Source organism: Adiantum capillus-veneris, chromosome 15, assembly GCF_014529385.1.
Source record: "Adiantum capillus-veneris isolate H3 chromosome 15, ASM1452938v2, whole genome shotgun sequence".
Classification (NCBI taxonomy): domain Eukaryota; kingdom Viridiplantae; phylum Streptophyta; class Polypodiopsida; order Polypodiales; family Pteridaceae; genus Adiantum; species Adiantum capillus-veneris.
In genome coordinates this window covers 11,376,327-11,394,747 of record NC_140945.1, presented here as the reverse complement: position 1 = coordinate 11,394,747, position 18,421 = coordinate 11,376,327, and positions in this window count along the sequence as shown.

The window sequence follows — 18,421 nt, the reverse complement described above, 5'->3', positions numbered from 1 at the left end:
TTGATAGGGGTCTTGACAAAGACTACCGTCTTCATGTCAAGACCCAACATCCAAAAACTTTGGAAGAAGCCATCAGTCATGCCCAAAGATATGATGATGACCAAGAGAGGAAAGGAAATGTTCCCTACTCTAAGAATAATTTTGCTAAGAGCAATGTAGCTAAGATCCAATGGCGAGGTAGATCTCCCACACGTTCCAAGAGGAATAAGAGACAATCTAACTCTCCACGCCCGCAAGAGGCTAAGAAGCTAAGAAATCACGAGATACTTCATGTGGGTCTCTCAGCACTGTCGATTTTGAGCGTGCGAAGAATTTGTGTTTTAAATATCTTTCGAACCAACATAACAAGAAAGATTGTCCTCTTTTGCAAGGCAAAGAAAAGGCCATGCACACGGTGCAATGCCTCGCATTAGATTCATCTCCTAAATATTGTGTTGTAGAGGTTCTTTATATGGAAGAAAAGCACAAGTGTTGTGTGCCTGCTTCAATGTGGCAGCCCACCTTTGGCCCCGTGATTTGATTAGCATGCATGGCACTATTAATGGACAACATGTTCGTATTTTAGTGGATGATGGTGCAACTCATAACTTCTTGAACTATAAGCTAGTCAAGAAATTGAAGCTTACACAGACTCCCGGCTCTCACAAGTTTGTGGTGGAGCAGATGTCTTGGAATGATAAAGAAGTATGGGACACGGTAGTTCAAGGGGTTGAGCTTATTGTTCAAAATCATACGATGACCCTTGACTTCCAAGTTATGAACATGGACCGTGCTGATGTAGTTTTAGGACGGGAGTGGCTGCATGGTTTAGGAAACACATTGCACACTAGTTATGAACACAACTCCTTATCCTTTATGACCAATGGTAAACATGTGCTTTTGCTTGGCGAGAAAAATATACCATCTACACCTCTCATATGTACAGCCAAGCTTTCTATTTTACAGAAAGAAAATTTAATAGATGAAGTCTTTTTGTGTTACTGCTTGTCTCCAAGTCTTGTGAATTCTCAAGAGCAAAGTGCAGTGAATTCTAGTAATGGTATGCAAAGTACAATGAATTCTAATGATAAACAAAGTGTTAACAATTCTATCGAGCAAAGTGCTCTCAATTTTAATTCTATAGAGCAACGTGCAACTGTTGTAAAACAAACATTACAGGAATTACAAGATTCTCCATCCTAGCATAACTCTAGCTTACTTTCTCCTTTTGCACGACAAAAGCTGACTCACGGAGAATAGTGAGGTGATCTCAAGTGATTTACCGCCGGGTTTATCTCCTCCACGTGATATGCAGCATGGTATAGATGTCTTGTTAGGCACTAAACCGGTGAGTAAACCACCTTATCGTATGAGTGCTAAAGAAGCCAAGGAGGTTGACAATTAGTTGGCTGACTACCTCGCCCATGGTTTCATTAGACCTAGCACTTCGCCTTGGGCATCACCAATTCTATTGGTAAAAAAGAAAGATGGTACTATGCGTATGTGCGTAGATTATCGTGGATTAAACGCCATAACCATCAAGAACAAGTATCCTCTACCAAGAGTAGATGAGTTGTTTGATCAACTCCATGGAGCAAGATACTATACAAAGATAGATCTTCGTTCATGATACCACTAGGTGCGTATCCTTTTACAAGATATCTCCAAAACTGCTTTTAGAACACGCTTCGGGCATTTTGAATTTTTTGTTATATCTTTTGGTCTAATCAATGCTCCAACTACATTTATGACAGTCATGGATAGTGTCTTACGTCCCTATCTTGGAAAATTTGTTGTGGTTTTCCTTGATGACATTCTCATTTACAGTAAGACTGAAGATGAACACATAGAACACTTACATTTAGTGTTTGAACAGCTACGAGGTCACGCGTTGTATGCTACGCAACGCAAGTGCGATTTCTTTAAAACAGAGATACATTACCTCGATCATGTGATCTCTTATTCTGGCATCAAGATGGACACTGACAAGGTCGCTGCCATTCTTCGATGGCCACATCCCAACACGGTTGAGGAGCTTAAAATATTTTTAGTCATGGCTGGATTTTATCGACAGTATATCCGTGGGTTTGCCTCCATACTTAGGGCGCCCAACCTAAGGGTTGGCCCTTAGGATTCAAAAAAAATAAAAATTATGTAGCAAGGGAGGATTCCCATGGGCCGGCTCTCCCCCCATCCTCTTCTTCCATGCTTCTACGAGATTGTCAAGGCATAGTATTGTCGAACTTCCGCAACCTCAACAAAAGATGGTCGTAAACGGCAACTCCAAAGCACTTGTTGGGCATACGATCATTGACAGAGAACGGAAACTACTTAGCACCACCAGTAAGGGAGACATGCAGGGCATGCAAGGTGCAAGAATGACATTGGAAAACTGGAGACATGCTGGGAATGCAAGTGAATTGCAAATCAAAGTGTGTTTTGGGCGGTTGTTACTGAAAGCCGTAACTGGCCTAGTAATACATGTACTCGACAACACAAAGTGTCAGTCTAATTCTCCAAGCAAAATCGACAGATAGCAGGTCCTCACAATGCTCTAAGGAAGCTTTAATCCAAGGGATGTGCTCGTGGCTTGACTTGACCAAGGTCCAGATGGAGCACAAGGATCAAGATTGATCAACAAGCAGCGGTGGCAACGAAGGTCAATGCAATGCGGAACATGGCTCCTAGGCGAGTTGTCTATCATTCATGAAATCAAACAATGACGGGACCCACCCATTGTCGGCAAGCGTGCTTAGCCAAGTTTTCTACGCCATCCTGAGAGTAGAGCTCCATCTACAAATCCTCAGGATTACAATAATCCAGCCAATCAGGTACAAGGTACATACTTTGCATGAATTTTTTCTTTTGGTTGTTCACTCCATAATACAATTTGACATGGTCGATTAGTTGTGAATGCTCGACAAGGTTGACTTTCTTTTGCAATGCCCTTGTCAACTGGCAAGAGTAACCTGGCAAGAGTATTTGTTTGCTATCCACGTCAGAACTACATGAGTACTTATGTGAAGCAAGGCTTCCTTTTGGTATTTGGCATCGCGTTTTCCACAGTTTGGAATATGCTTTTAGCATACGAATTGGGAAACAATTGCCATGATTTTAAATTCCATGCAGGTGTATATGACACATATGCTAACTCCCGTGCATAGTTCATCTGGCTATGCACCAAAATCAAGCAAACTACCAAAAACCTGAACTCCATAAGTTGTTAAGGGAAGCAAGGCTTCCAATTTGACATCTTGCATTGCCATTTTCTCGTATGGCTTATGCTATGAGCATAAAACCTTGGAGGAATTTGTCAGTTTGTCAGCGTGTTCTTTCATAGAGGGTGTATATGATATACACGACAACTCTCTCTTGCGTAGCAGCTATGGCTATGAACCATCTTCCAACGAGTTTTTCCCTTCAGAATTTCAAGACAACTGGTTCCAATGGGATGACCAGGTTAGACAATTTTAATTTTTGCTTGTTTTTCATGTTTTCACATTTATTTTGGACAATATTGTATGTTGTGCAAAGCAAAGTGCTTTGACAGTTTTACGTGAAGCTAGCAAGGCACTTTTTGGCTCTCACGTTTGCGGCCATCACTCTCGATGAGGGCTTACAATTCTGCATGCAAGTTGGGTGGATTCAATTCTACCGCCTCATGAATTACGCTTCCGCTATCACACTCTCAACTTTGTCAAGGACACGATAAGTGATGGATTGTTTAGCATGGTTTTTGGTTGTTGTAAAAACGCAACAACACTAAAAGGAACCTTAAAATAGGACTTATTTCACAAGCAAAGTACCCTATTTAAGTCATCCTTTTCTCGTCACGACCGCTACAAGATCGATGGGTCAAGATGTGACTTGTGTTTTCTGTTACCTCTCTTGAAGAGAGCGTTATACAGCCAGAATGTTGAATGCTTATAGGATAAGCTTCACGCTACGCATGAGATGCACATGAGCATGAGCACAATATATACAAGGTAATAACTTAAGGAAAGTTCCTCAGCCCCGCATGCTCTCTTTCTCTCTCTTTATTCTTTCTCTCATAGAATAATGAAAACTTTCTACGACGCTTTTGAACATGTTTGTTTGGAAGTCAGCCTGAGCCAAGGTGCTCTAACTCTGAGCTAGACATAGGGCAAGATGCCATCTAAATTAGTCTTCATCGGTTTTGATTGAACACTAATTGCCATCAGGGCAATGAGCCACACACGTGGCTATGAGTCATTGTTAGACCTTGGGTACAACCCAACTGTTGACATTCCTTGGGTGATTGTTCTTCAGATTGAATAGATCTACCCAATGGGATACACATTGAACACCTCGACGTTAATGGACAAGCAAGCGTCTTGTCATTACGGATGTTTACGGTGTCATTTTTGCACTCCATGTTTTTAGTGCGACGCTCAAGTTGAGTTTTTGATAATCTTAAACTCACATCAACTGATCTATACCACGGAGTCTAGAGGCAGCAAACAACATGGCTGTCCATACGAGCTAGGCAGATGGATCTCTTGCTCTCTCTACAGCACTACGAGTGTCTATGGTACCACAGTTTCGAGGTAAGACCCAGCGGGTGTTTACTAAATCACCCCATAGGCATTGAGGATCACAATTTGATCTATCCCAGTTGTATTTTCAAGGAAAGAAGTCCGCAATCTACCAAGGGATAGTGGACAAATTTGTTGGAATAAGGGTTGCAGAGAAACACACACAGCTTGAAGAAGACAAAGGAAGCTCAAGGCAGACAATAGAGAGTGTGTTACTTAGTGTGCAATGGAAAGATAGATAGCCCTAGAGTGATGGGCATATATAAAATGCTCGAGGGAAAAAACCTCCTAAAGAGGGAAAAAATGCCCCCGCGGTCCTAGTGTGTTCACACACATCACTACCACATGTATATGGTAACAAATCCCCCCTGGAGTGATGCGGTGAATGAGAGCTGGCACATGAGTAAAGGGACGTGCCATGCCCTGAGGACATGATCAGTCCACAAAGGGGAGTAAGCCCAAAGCTTTTCGGAAAGCTTCAAGCTTCTCACGAGACAATGCCTTTGTGAAAAGATCTGCAAGGTTGTCATGTGTTGGCACATAAGCCAAGCTGATCTCTCCTGCTGAGAGCCTCTCCCTGACATAGTGCTAATGCACCTCAATGTGCTTTGTGCGAGCATGAAAAACTGGGTTCCTCGCAATTGCCAATGCGCTCTGACTGTCAGTGTAGATAGTGTTGGCAGTGTCCTGTCCAACACCCAAATCAACCATAAGGCATCTGAGCCATACATACTCAACCGTAGCTGTGAAGACTGCCCTGTACTCAGTCTCACAACTCGAAGTGGCCACAGTAGGTTGCTTCTTGCTCAACCATGATATACGTGAACTACCAAGCATGAAAAAAAAACCACTTGTGGACACTCACGTGTCAAAACAACCAGCCCAATCTGAGTCCGAAAAAGCATGTAAGTCTGGCGGCAATGATCCCCCCTTTGGATAAAACAAGCCAAGATGTAAAGTGCCACTAAGGTAGCAGAAAATCCTCTTGACAGCCTGCCAATGCTTAGACCCTGGTCTATGCATAAATCTGTTGACCTGTGAGACTGCAAACTAAATATCCAGCCTCATGTTGCATACATAAATGAGGCAACCAACAACAGTTTGGTAAAGAGTGACATCAGCAGGATTGCCAGCATCGTGTAGACTCAACTTCAAACCTGTTTCCATGGGAGTGGCAATAGGTTTGCAATCTCAAGTCCAAACTTACATAGGAATGTCTCTATGTAACTTTTCTGACACAAGGCAATACCACCATCACACTGCTTAAACTGTATTCCCAAGTAGTGATGCAACAGCCCCAAATCTTTCATCTTAAAAGTAGCATTCAAATCAGCCTTAAATTCAACAATATGTCTCTCATTTGGTCCAGTGATCAGCAAATCATCGACATAAAGAACCACAATGAGAAGTACATCACCCACACGCTTTACATACAATGTGCTTTCTGTTGGACTGTTACGAAAGCCTCGTTTGACCAAATGAGTGTCAGATTTCTCATACCAAGCACAAGGAGATTGCTTCAACCCATACAAAGCCTTCTTACATTTGCACACTTTGTCCTCTTTTCCTTTTATGAGAAAACCGCGAGGCTGTGTCACATAAACTTCCTCAAATATGTCACCATTCAAGAAAGCAGTAACAATGTCTGATTGATGTACATCCCAACCAAAATGAGCTGCCAATGCACATAGAAAATGCACCGTAGTCATACGACAAGTGGTAGAAAAAGTCTCTTCATAATCTATGCCTTTTTGCTGTGCATAACCCTTTGCAACAAGTCGAGCCTTATGGCGATCGATCTCACCATCCAGCTTGCATTTCTACTTGTAAACCCACTTCGTACCAATGGCCTTTTTGCCAGGAGGCAAATCACATAAAGTCCATGTGTCATTTTCTATAAGTGCATCATATTTGGATTGCATGGCAGCCATTGAATTTTCTAAATTCTGTGCTTCATCAAAAGACAGAGGCTCCTCAACATCATGTAAGCTAGACACAGCCAAAGCATAACAATCTGATGCATAAGATGCATGGTGAGAGCGTGAACGAGTTCGACTAGACAAAGGTGTTACCATATACATGTGGTAGTGATGTGTGTGAACACACTAGGACCGCCGGGGCATTTTTTCCCTCTTTAGGAGGTTTTTTCCCCTGTGCATTGTATATACGCCCATCACTCTAGGGCTATCTATCTTTCCATTGCACACTAAGTAACACACTCTCTATTGTGTGCCTTGAGCTTCCTTCGTCTTCTCCAAGCTGTGTGTGTTTCTCTGCAACCCTAATTCGCCCAATTGGTATCAGAGCAGGTCACGTCCTCCCGGGCTTAGTCGCCAGCTGCTCAAGCACACGCCTGCTCACTTTCTCCGATTTCAGTGAGCTTTGGCGAGCGTTCGCAGGTTGACAAAAATTTTGGGCGAGCTCGAAGAGTTCGGTCTGCTCAAAATTTTGATTTGGGCTCATTTCAGCCTCCGTTTCCACTACAGGCAGTACTGCACAGGCTATTTCGTCATTTTGTGCAGAATTTCTGTCAATGCCGTTTTCTGCATAAATGCTGCCTTACAATCTTCTACGGTTTGTGCTATATAGCACAGGTTGTTCCCGCTCCGTTTCTCCTATTTTCGGGCAGTTTTCACATCAGGTGCAGCATTTACCATGGCTGACAACAACAACACAGATGTGTTCAAGATGTTTGCTGCTGAGGACAGGTTGGATGGGGACAACTACCCTATGTGGGCTTATATGATGCAACATGTTCTTGTGTCAAAGGGTGTCTGGAACATTGTGCAGGGCATTGATGTACGTCCTGGTTCTGAGGATGTAGGCGATGTTGAGGATGTTGCATGTCTAGCTGCAAGGATTGCAGCTGTTAGAGTTGTTTTGCCTACGGCAGAACAAGCTCGTTGGGATGTTAAGGATGCGCAGGCTCATGCATTAATTGCGTTTTCTGTGAAGCGCACCATTGTTCCTCACATCCGTTCAGCAAAATCTGCAAAACAGGCTTGGGATATTCTAGCAGGTCTTTATGCAAGCCACAATGAAGCTAAAATTGCTTTGCTGCGTAAAGAGCTAGAGTCAAAGATTATGCATGAGGAAGATGATATGGACACTTTCCTTGCTAGTGTCAGGATATCAATGAGCAGCTTATTTCTGCAAGTGAAGTCATTTCAGACAGTTCCCTTGTGCAGACTGTTCTTGATGCCTTACCAGATTCCTACCAGACTTTTGCTAGTACTTGGAGACTGATGACCCAAGGAAATCCTGAAGTTGTTAAGTTTGATGCATTATGCACATTGCTGTTGCAAGAGTCACTTTCTAGAAAAAACAGGACTAGGTAGCGTGCAGTTGAACAGGCTTTTATTGCTTCTCAAAGAAAGGGTGGTAACAATAATGCAGCCACTTCTTATGGTTCTGCTGCGAGTGGCAAAAATTATGTTCCTAATGCTTATGCTGGCAGTACTTCGTCTGGTAATTCTGGTGATAAGGGCAAAAAGAAGATGCGTTGCCATTATTGTAAAGCCAATGATCACTTGATCAAGTCGTGTCCTAAGTTGAAGACCAAAGAGGCTAAGAAGAAAGAGGGTGGTTCCACTACAAATGCAGCCATTGTTGAGTCTTCTGTGAAAGGAGACTATAATGCTGATGTTGATGTAGAATGGGCTTTTAGCGTAGAGTGCACTTACAATCCTGTTGTCCATGATGCATGCTTGTCAGTTGCTGCAGATTCACATGTGTGGTATTTCGACAGTGGTGCTACAAAGCACATTACCTCACATCGTGAATTGTTTACCTCTCGAGTCTGTCCCTCATGGGAATTCAGTCACTTGTGCCAACAATGCCTCTTATCCAGTTCAAGGACTTGGAAAGATTGTGCTTACTGCTGCTAATGGCAGTTCTTTCACACTTGTTGATGCACTTTATGTACCAGGGATCAAGAAGAATCTCTTGTTTGTATCTGCACTTGCTAGACTTGGACTTGTAGTCAAATTTGTGGATGACAGATGTACAGTTCATGATCTCAGTTTTGGTGATGAAATTGTTGCATCTGGGCTTCTGTGCCGTGGGCTGTATAAGCTCACTTTGTATGACAAGTGTGGACAAAATTTTGCAAATGCTGTTGCAGATTCAAGGGCTATTTCAGATGCAAAACTTTGGCATGCACGTTTTGGTCATCTGAATTTTGCCAGTTTGCTGCGTTTGCAGAAATCTGATATGGTTGCTTCTTTGCCGCCTCTTGAAGCACCTGTCAAACATGTTTGTGAAGGCTGTATTTTGGGTAAGATGCAACGTTCTAAGTTTCCAAAGGATGGTTCAGTTCGGGCCACATGAAGGTTGCAGCTTGTGCATAGTGATGTTTGTGGGCCCATGCAAACTCCGTCCTTGGGCAATTACCTGTACTTCGTGACTTTCATTGATGACTACTCCAGGCATGCATGGGTATTTCCGCTTAAACCGAAGTCCAAAGTTTTTATGTGCTTCAAAAAATTTCTGGCTATGGCTGAAAATGTCTCGAAATGTACTATGGGCACCCTCCGTTCCGATCAAGGGGGGGAGTATATGTCTCATGAATTTAATACATTTATGGCTAGTCCTAGGATAAATCACCAATATACAGTGCCTTATGCGCCTCAGCAAAATGGTGTTCTTGAGAGGAAAAACAGATCACTTACAAAAATGGCACGATGTATGGTCAAAAGTCAAGCTTTACTGCATTCTTTTTGGCTTGAGGCCATCATGTGTGCCACTTATGTACTAAACAGGTGTCCTACGAAAGCTTTGCAGTCTATTACTCCATATGAAGCATGGCATGATAGAAAGCCTTCTATTGAGCACATGCGTGTTTTCGGCTGTTTGGCATATGCTTTGGTGCCACAAGTGCAACGCAGAAAATTGGATGATAAGGCTGTCAAATGTATTTTTGTTGGTTATAGTGCTGAAAGCAAAGGTTACATGTTGTATCATCCGCAAACAAAATGTATTCTGGTTTCTCGGGATGTAGTGTTTGTGGAAGATTCTGTTCAGCCGTTGCTGTCATGTACTAGAGACAGTAATGTAAGCTCACAAGACATTTTTGACACTTTGTTGCCTCTTTTCAGTGGTGGAAATACGAATGTAAGTTCCAATGAGGCAAATGTACAGCCTATGGGGGTTTCTGAAAATGTTTTAGATCAGCCTATTACTGATGCAGATGTACATGATGTACTTGATGAGGAAAGGGCTGAAAATGAGCAAGCTAGAGGTATGCCAAAATGGCTGGTGCACACTTTGCGTGACAGTAAATTGGATGCACCTTTGTCTAGTCGTACTCGTTCAGGCTCCCGCCATGCATCTTATGCATCAGATTGTTATGCTTTGGCTGTGTCTAGTTTACATGATGTTGAGGAGCCTCTGACTTTTGATGAAGCACAGAATTCAGAAAATTGGATGGCTGCCATGCAATCAGAATATGATGCACTTATAGAAAATGACACATGGACTTTATGTGATTTGCCTCCTGGCAAAAAGGCCATTGGTACGAAGTGGGTTTACAAGTTGAAACGCAAACCGGATGGTGAGATCGATCGCCATACGGCTCGACTTGTTGCAAAGGGTTATGCACAACAAAAAGGCATAGATTATGAAGAGACTTTTGCTCCCACTTGTCGTATGACTACTGTACGTTTTCTATGTGCATTGGCAACTCATTTTGGTTGGGATGTACATCAATCAGACATTGTTACTGCTTTCTTGAATGGTGACATATTTGAGGAAGTTTATGTAACGCAGCCTCGCGGTTTTGTCATAAAAGGACAAGAGGACAAAGTGTGCAAATGTAACAAGGCTTTGTATGGGTTGAAGCAATCTCCTCGTGCTTGGTATGAGAAAGCTGACACTCATTTGGTCAAACAAGGCTTTCATAAGAGTCCAACAGAAAGCACATTGTATGTAAAGCGTGAGGGTGATGTATTTCTCATCGTGGTTCTTTATGTTGATGATTTGCTGATCACTGGACCAAATGAGAGACATATTGCTGAATTTAAGGCTGATTTGAATGCTACTTTCAAGATGAAAGATTTGGGGCTGTTGCATCATTACGTGGGTATACAGTTTAAGCAGTGTGATGGTGGTATTGCCTTGTGTCAGAAAAGTTACATAGAGACATTGCTATGTAAGTTTGGACTTCAGGATTGCAAACCTATTGCCACTCCCATGGAAACAGGTTTGAAGTTGAGTCTACATGATGCTGGCGATCCTGCTGATGTCACTCTTTACCAAACTGTTGTTGGCTGCCTCATTTATGTATGCAACACGAGGCCGGATATTCAGTTTGCAGTCTCACAGGTCAGCAAATTTATGCATAGCCCAGGGTCTAAGCATTGGCAGGCTGTCAAGAGGATTTTCCGCTACTTTAGTGGCACTTTACATCTTGGCTTGTTTTATCCCAAGGGGGGATCATTGCCGCTAGACTTACATACTTTTTCAGACTCAGATTGGGCTGGTTGTTTTGACACGCGAGTGTCCACATCAGGTTTTTGTTTCATGCTTGGAAGTTCATGTATATCATGGTTGAGCAAGAAGCAACCTACTGTGGCCACTTGGAGTTGTGAGGCTGAGTACCGGGTAGTCTTCACAGCTACGGTTGAGTGTGTATGGCTCAGATGCCTTATGGCTGATTTGGGTGTTGGACAGGACACTGCCAACACTATCTACACTGACAGTCAAAGCGCATTGGCAGTTGCGAGGAACCCAATTTTTCATGCTCGCACAAAGCACATTGAGGTGCATTACCACTATGTCAGGGAGAGGCTCTCAACAGGAGAGATCAGCTTGGCTTATGTGCCAACACATGACAACCTTGCAGATCTTTTCACAAAGGCATTGTCTCGTGATAAGCTTGAAGCTTTCCGCAAAGCTTTGGGCTTACTCCCCTTTGTGGACTGATCCTGTCCTCAGGGCATGGCACTTCCCTTTACTCATGTGCCAGCTCTCGTTCACCGCATCACTCCAGGGGGGATTTGTTACCATATAAATGTGGTAGTGATGTGTGTGAACACACTAGGACCGCCGGGGCATTTTTTCCCTCTTTAGGAGGTTTTTTCCCCCGTGCATTGTATATACGCCCATCACTCTAGGGCTATCTATCTTTCCATTGCACACTAAGTAACACACTGTCTATTGTGTGCCTTGAGCTTCCTTCGTCTTCTCCAAGCTGTGTGTGTTTCTCTGCAACCCTAATTCCAACAAAAGGTGCATCCAATTTAATGTCACGCAAACTGTGCACCGGCCATTGTGGCATACCTCTAGCCTGCTCATTTTCAGCCCTTCCCTCATCAAGTACATCATGTACATCTGCATCAGTAATAGGCTGATCTAAAACATTTTCAGAAACCCCCATAGGCTGTATATTTGCCTCATTGGAACTTACATTCGTATTTCCACCACTGAAAAGAGGCAACAAAGTGTCAAAAATGGCATGTGAGCTTACATTACTATCTCTAGTACATGACAGCAAGGGCTGAACAGAATCTTCCACAAACACTATATTCCGTGAAACTTGAATACGTTTTTTTTTGCGGATGATACAACCTGTAACCTTTGTTTTCAGCACTATAACCAATGAAAATACATTTGACAGCCTTATCATCCAATTTTTTGCGCTGTGTTTGTGGCACCAAAGCATATGCCAAACAGCCAAAAACACGCATGTGCTCAATAAACGGCTTTCTATGATGCCATGCTTCATATGGAGTAATAGACTGCAAAGCTTTTGTAGGACACCTGTTTAGTACATAAGTGGCACACATGATGTCCTCAAGCCAAAAAGAATGCGGCAAAGCTTGACATTTGACCATACATCGTGCCATTTCTGTAAGTGACCTGTTTTTCCTCTCAGCAACACCATTTTGTTGAGGTGTATAAGGAACTGTACATTGGTGTTTTATCCCACAACTAGCCAGAAATGCATTGAATTCATGAGACATATACTTTCCCCCCCCCCCCCCCCCCCCCCCCGATCGGAACGGAGGGTGCCCATAGTACATTTCGAGACATTTTCAGCAATAGCCAAAAAAAATTTGAAGCACATAAAAACTACGGACTTCGCTTTAAGCGGAAATACCCATGCATGCCTAGAGTAATCATCAATGAAAGTCACGAAGTACAGGTAATTGTCCAAGGACAGAGTTTGCATGGGCCCACAAACATCACTCTACACAAGCTGCAACCTGCATGTGGCCCTAACTGAACCATCCTTTGGAAACTTAGAACGCTGCATTTTACCCAGAATACAGCCTTCAGAAACATGTTTGACAGGTGCTTCTAGAGGTGGCAAAGAAGCAACCATATCAGATTTCTGTAAATGCAGCAAACTTGCAAAATTAAGATGACCAAAACGTGCATGCCAAAGTTTTGCATCTGAAATAGCCCTTGAATTTGCAACTGCATTTGCATAATTTTGTCCACACTTGTCATACAATGTGAGCTTATACAGCCCACGGCACAAAAGGCCAAATGCAACAATTTCATCACCAAAACTGAGATCATGAATTGTACATTTGTCATCCACAAATTTGACTACAAGTCCAAGTCTAGCAAGTGCGGATACAGACAAAAGATTCTTCTTGATCCCAGATATATAAAGTGCATCAACAAGTGTGAAAGAACTGCCATTAACAGGAGTAAGCACAATCTTTCCAACTCTTTGAACCGGATAAGAGGCATTGTTTGCACAAGTGACTGAATTCCCATGAGAGACAGACTCGAGAGAGGTGAACAATTCACGATGTGAGGTAATGTGCTTTGTAGCACCACTGTCGAAATACCACACATATGAATCTGCAGCAACTGACAAGCATGCATCATGGACAACAGGATTGTAAGTGTGCTCTGCGCTAAAAGCCCATTCTGCATCAACATCAGTATTACAGTCTCCTTTTACAAAAGACTCAACAATGGTTGCATTTGTACTGGAACCAGCATTTGCAGTGGAACCACCCTCTTTCTTCTTAGCCTCTTTGGCCTTCAACTTAGGACACGACTTGATCAAGTGATCATTAGCTTTATAATAATGGCAACACATCTTCTTTTTGCCCTTATCACCAGAATTGCCAGACGAAGTGCTGCCAGCAGAAGCATTGGGAACATAAGTTTTGCCACTCGCAGGAACCATAAGAAGTGGCTGCATTGCTGTTACCACCCTTTCTTTGAGAAGCAATAAAAGCCTGTTCAACTGCACGTTGTCTAGTCCTGTTTTTTCTGGAAAGTGACTCTTGCAACAGCAATGTGCATAATGCATCAAACTTGACAACTTCTGGATTTCCTTGGGTCATAAGTCTCCAAGTACTAGCAAAAGTCTGGTAAGAATCTGGTAAGGCATCAAGAACAGTCTGCACAAGGGAACTGTCTGAAACGACTTCACTTGCAGAAATAAGTTGCTCATTGATATCCTTGACACTAGCAAGGAAAGTGCCCATATCATCTTCCTCATGCATAATTTTCGACTCCAATGCTTTACGCAACAAAGCAATTTTAGCCTCATTGCAACTTGCATAAAGACCAGCCAAAATATCCCAAGCCTGTTTTGCAGATTTTGCTGAATGGATGTGAGGAACAATGGTGCGCTTCACAGATAACGCAATCAATGCATGAGACTGCGCATCCTTTACATCCCAACGAGCTTGTTCTACCATAGGCAAAACAACTCTAATAGCAACAATCCTTGCAGCAAGACCTGCAACATCCTCAACATCGCCTGCATCCTCAGAACCAGGACGTACATCAATGCCCTTCACAATATTCTAGATGCCCTTTGACACAAGAACATGTAAGCCCACATAGGGTAATTGTCCCCATCCAACTTGTCCTCGACAACAAACATCTTGAACACATCTGGGTTGTTGTCAGCCATGGTAAATGCTGCACCTGATGTGAAAACTGCTCGAAAAGAGGAGAAATGAAGCGGGAACAACACGTGCAATATAGCACAAATCGTAGAAGATTGTAAGGCACCTGTTATGCAGAAAATGGCACTGACAAAAATTACGTACAAAATGACAAAATAGCCTGTGCAGACCTGCCTGTAGTGGAAATAGAGGCCGAAACGAACGCTCGGCAAACCTCACTGTAATCGGAGAAAGTGAGTAGGGGTGTGCTGGAGCAGCTAGCGACTAAGCCCGAGAGGACGTAACCTTCTCTGATACCAATTGGCTCAAGGCACACAATAGAGAGTGTATTACTTAGTGTGCAATGGAAAGATGGATAGCCCTAGAGTGATGGGTGTATATGCAATGCTTGGGGGAAAAAACCTCCTAAAGAGGGAAAATAAGCCCCGACGGTCCTAGTGTGTTCACACACATCACTACCACATGTATATGGTAGCATCTTTTTTTTTGCTAAATGCATGCACACTAGGTGTTATGGGCCCTAGTGTTTAGCAAAAGCCGATTTGGAACGGCATGCGTATTCATCAAGTTGTTGGTACCGTATCTCTATTACTTTTAGTTCTACCAATCACCAATAGAGGTCATGGCTCGATTTGGGTGCTTGTGAAATGTTGTACGATATTGTGATCCCCGTTTACCAGTCATCTGGGAAGACTGTCTGTAAACCATGGGGGAAACACACCTCAGTACTGTCAATTATCCAAGGGGATAGGCAGATTACAAAGTGTAATCTTTATGCAAAGTGCGTACATTAGCACCAAGTACTCCAATTAATAAGAATTTATTGCTCTTCTTGGAGTTTACTTACTATCAGTTAACGCATGTTTGAAGCTAGGTTTAATCTCTTCATGTATAAGTCAGGTTCTCAACCTTGAACACTCGTTAGGGTGGGGTTGTTTACTGATGATGAAATTTGGGAACAAGTCAAGGACTTAAACTTGGTTGATGAGTTATGTCAGCAAGTTACTTTCATGGAAAGTAACAAGAGGTACTCTTTTTGGTACATCTTTGTTGTGATAAACTCATTTACCATGCTCATGAGCGTTCTAAATGGAGTCTACACACTATGTTTGGATAGGAACCGTTACCATCAGATGGTTGCAAATGGACAACAATGTAGAAAATCAAGATGTTACTCTTGGTTTCATTGAACCTCCTACTGAACCGGGTTCCACTCACATGAACCGTTGGATCCATGAGGGATGTCACGGTGGAAAACGTTAGTGTTCTTATGAAGATACCATCACTTGTATTTTCACGGATAAAAACGCTTCTCCAAGGGGGGAGTAATGTCAGGACAATGGTAGGACCAGCCAGCAGGCCAAGGGCCAGGGACTGAATGGCTCAGTACGGCTAGGAGCCGAGGGCCAGGCATGAGTTAAGGTGACCTACTTGCAAAGGCCAATGGCTATAAGTAGGGAGGTTGGGAGGAGAACCACATGCCAATCTACCCTTTGTCCTTTTAAAGTCGGATGCCTCAGATTAATTCACTTGCTTTCACGGAACTAAAGAGTGGATTTTTGGAGTCATTACATGGCAAGTGTGCACAAGATCTATCATATGCTAAAGTGTGGAGTGCAGTTTAAAAAATGGATCCTTCACACTCACATGTCTCTGAACATCTAGATCAATATGTCTCTGCACGCGCAGATAAAAACTCCCAACACACAGAGCTCCACCCCTACTCAGGAAGAACTTAAGCGATGGAAGAATTTTTCCATTGATGGTGGCTACTTATTCCATAAGGGTAGAGTATGTGTGCCAAAGGACTCAGACACTACGCACAAGATCTTATTTGAGTGTCATGATAGTCCAAGTGTTGGTCATCTAGGTATTCGTAAGACCTATGCCTTAGTTCGGTGGTAATTTTATTGGCCGGGCTACATCCTTTAGAGATTCCACAAGGTAAGTGGGAGAGTATCTCTATGGATTTTGTAGTAGGACTACCTACTACAAATTGTGGCCATGATGCCATTTGGGTAATTGTAGACCGTCTCACAAAGATGGGTCGATTCATTCCCACTAAGACTACGGTTAAGACACCGAAATTAGCACGGCTATTTGTAGAGCATATATATAAACTCTATAGTCTTCCAGCTAGTATCATTAGTGACAGAGATCGAAAGTTCAATAATCACTTCTGGAGAGCTATGTTCCAAAAGTTGGAAACTAAACTTAATCTAAGTACGGTTGATCATCCAGAAACGGATGGTCAAACCAAAAGAGTTAATCAAGTGCTAGAGGATATGTTACGAGCGTACGTTAGCAAGAAGCAAACCAATTAGAAAGACTACTTACCTATATTGGAATTTGCTTATAATAATTCAAAGCATGTGACTACAGGGTTTAGTCCCTTTATGCTTTTGTATGGATTTCAACCTAGATCACCCATTACGGTGGGGTTGGCTAAGGAGAAGATACAACAAGCGAAGGATTTTCTCCAAGACCATTTTGACATGCTTCGAGTTGCTCGACAGAATGTTAAGCAAGATCAAGATCGATATAAGAAGTATGCAGATGAGCATCGTTGTCTTGCTACTTTCGAAGAAGGAGACAAGGTTTTCCTCAAAGTTTCGGAGCATTCAGAAAGTCTGAAGACTGGAAAAGTAGCTAAAAACTTTCACCATGCTATTGTGGATCGTTTACCATTGTCAAACGTATAGGTCAAGTTGCCTATAAGTTAGCTCTTCAAGAGCACTCACGAGTTCATCCTGCTTTTCATGTTAGCCGTTTACGAAAACAGCTAGGATAAAATGATAATGTCATTGACACAGGTGTGTTAGTTGACCTTATCGAACCGCCAAGCATCCCTCATGAGCCCAAAATATTTTGGATTCTCATGAGCTTTGCACCAAACATCATGTCAGACGATAGGTGTTGGTAAAATGACTAGATAGACCTGAAGAAGGTTCTACATGGGAGAATGTCTCCGCACTTAAGAAACGTTTTCCTACATTCGTTTTCGAGGACGAAAACGATTCTCCAAGGGGGGGATAATGTAAGGACATGGGTCCTATGGGCAAGGCCACCGGCACGGCCGGACAATGTGTACGCTAGGGGGAGACTATAAGATAGCACTGTTGGGTGGAGACTAGCACACGCATGACCATCGCCCTTTCAGAGCTCCTCTTTAATTCTTGGAGGTTGCTCCAAGAATTAGAACGTCCAATATTTGGTCGCCCACTATGTGTACATACACTAACCTTATTCTCTATATACACAAAGAATAAGGAGCTCCTCTCTAATTCTTGGAGGTTGCTCCACCCACACAATGCTCCTCTTGCTTCTCCCCTTCACTGCACACACCGCACCATTGCTTCCGCGCATGAGCACACTCGATCTGCTGGAATTCCTGGATCTGCACAATCGAGCAAAGCTTGAGAAGGAATGCAAGGGAGATAGGGCTTGTGAGCTTGAAAGTTCGAAGAAAAATGAAGTTTGAGATGAAACTCAAGCAAGGGCTTTAAGCATGTGAGCCTTAGAGAACTCGGTCAACAATGAAAATTGGCAGTTTTTGGGGTTTGAAGCTGCAAATCGGAATCGGGTGCTACATAGCGAAGCAAGCAACATTGGTCCTGTAGCAAAATTGGGGCAACACTAGTAAAAGGCCTTGAGAATCGAGAGCTTGGTAGTCTGCAAAGCAAGGAAAATCAAGCCACAATAGTGCATGAGAAATTTTGAAGTCAGGCAGCATTGAATTGAAGTTGAAAGGATAACACTGCTTAAATAGAAAATTAAAAATTGCAATGCTGAATCAGCTTTTTGTAGCGCTACACGAGAGAGAGAGAGAGAGAGAGAGAGAGAGAGAGAGAGAGAGAGAGAGAGAGAGAGAGAGAGAGAGAGAGAGAGAGAGAGAGAGAGAGAGAGAGAGAGAGAGAGAGAGTTCTCAATGTTACGCAGAAGGGAGGAAAGTGTGTGTGTGTGTGTGTATATTTCACACACATACACACACACACACACACACAC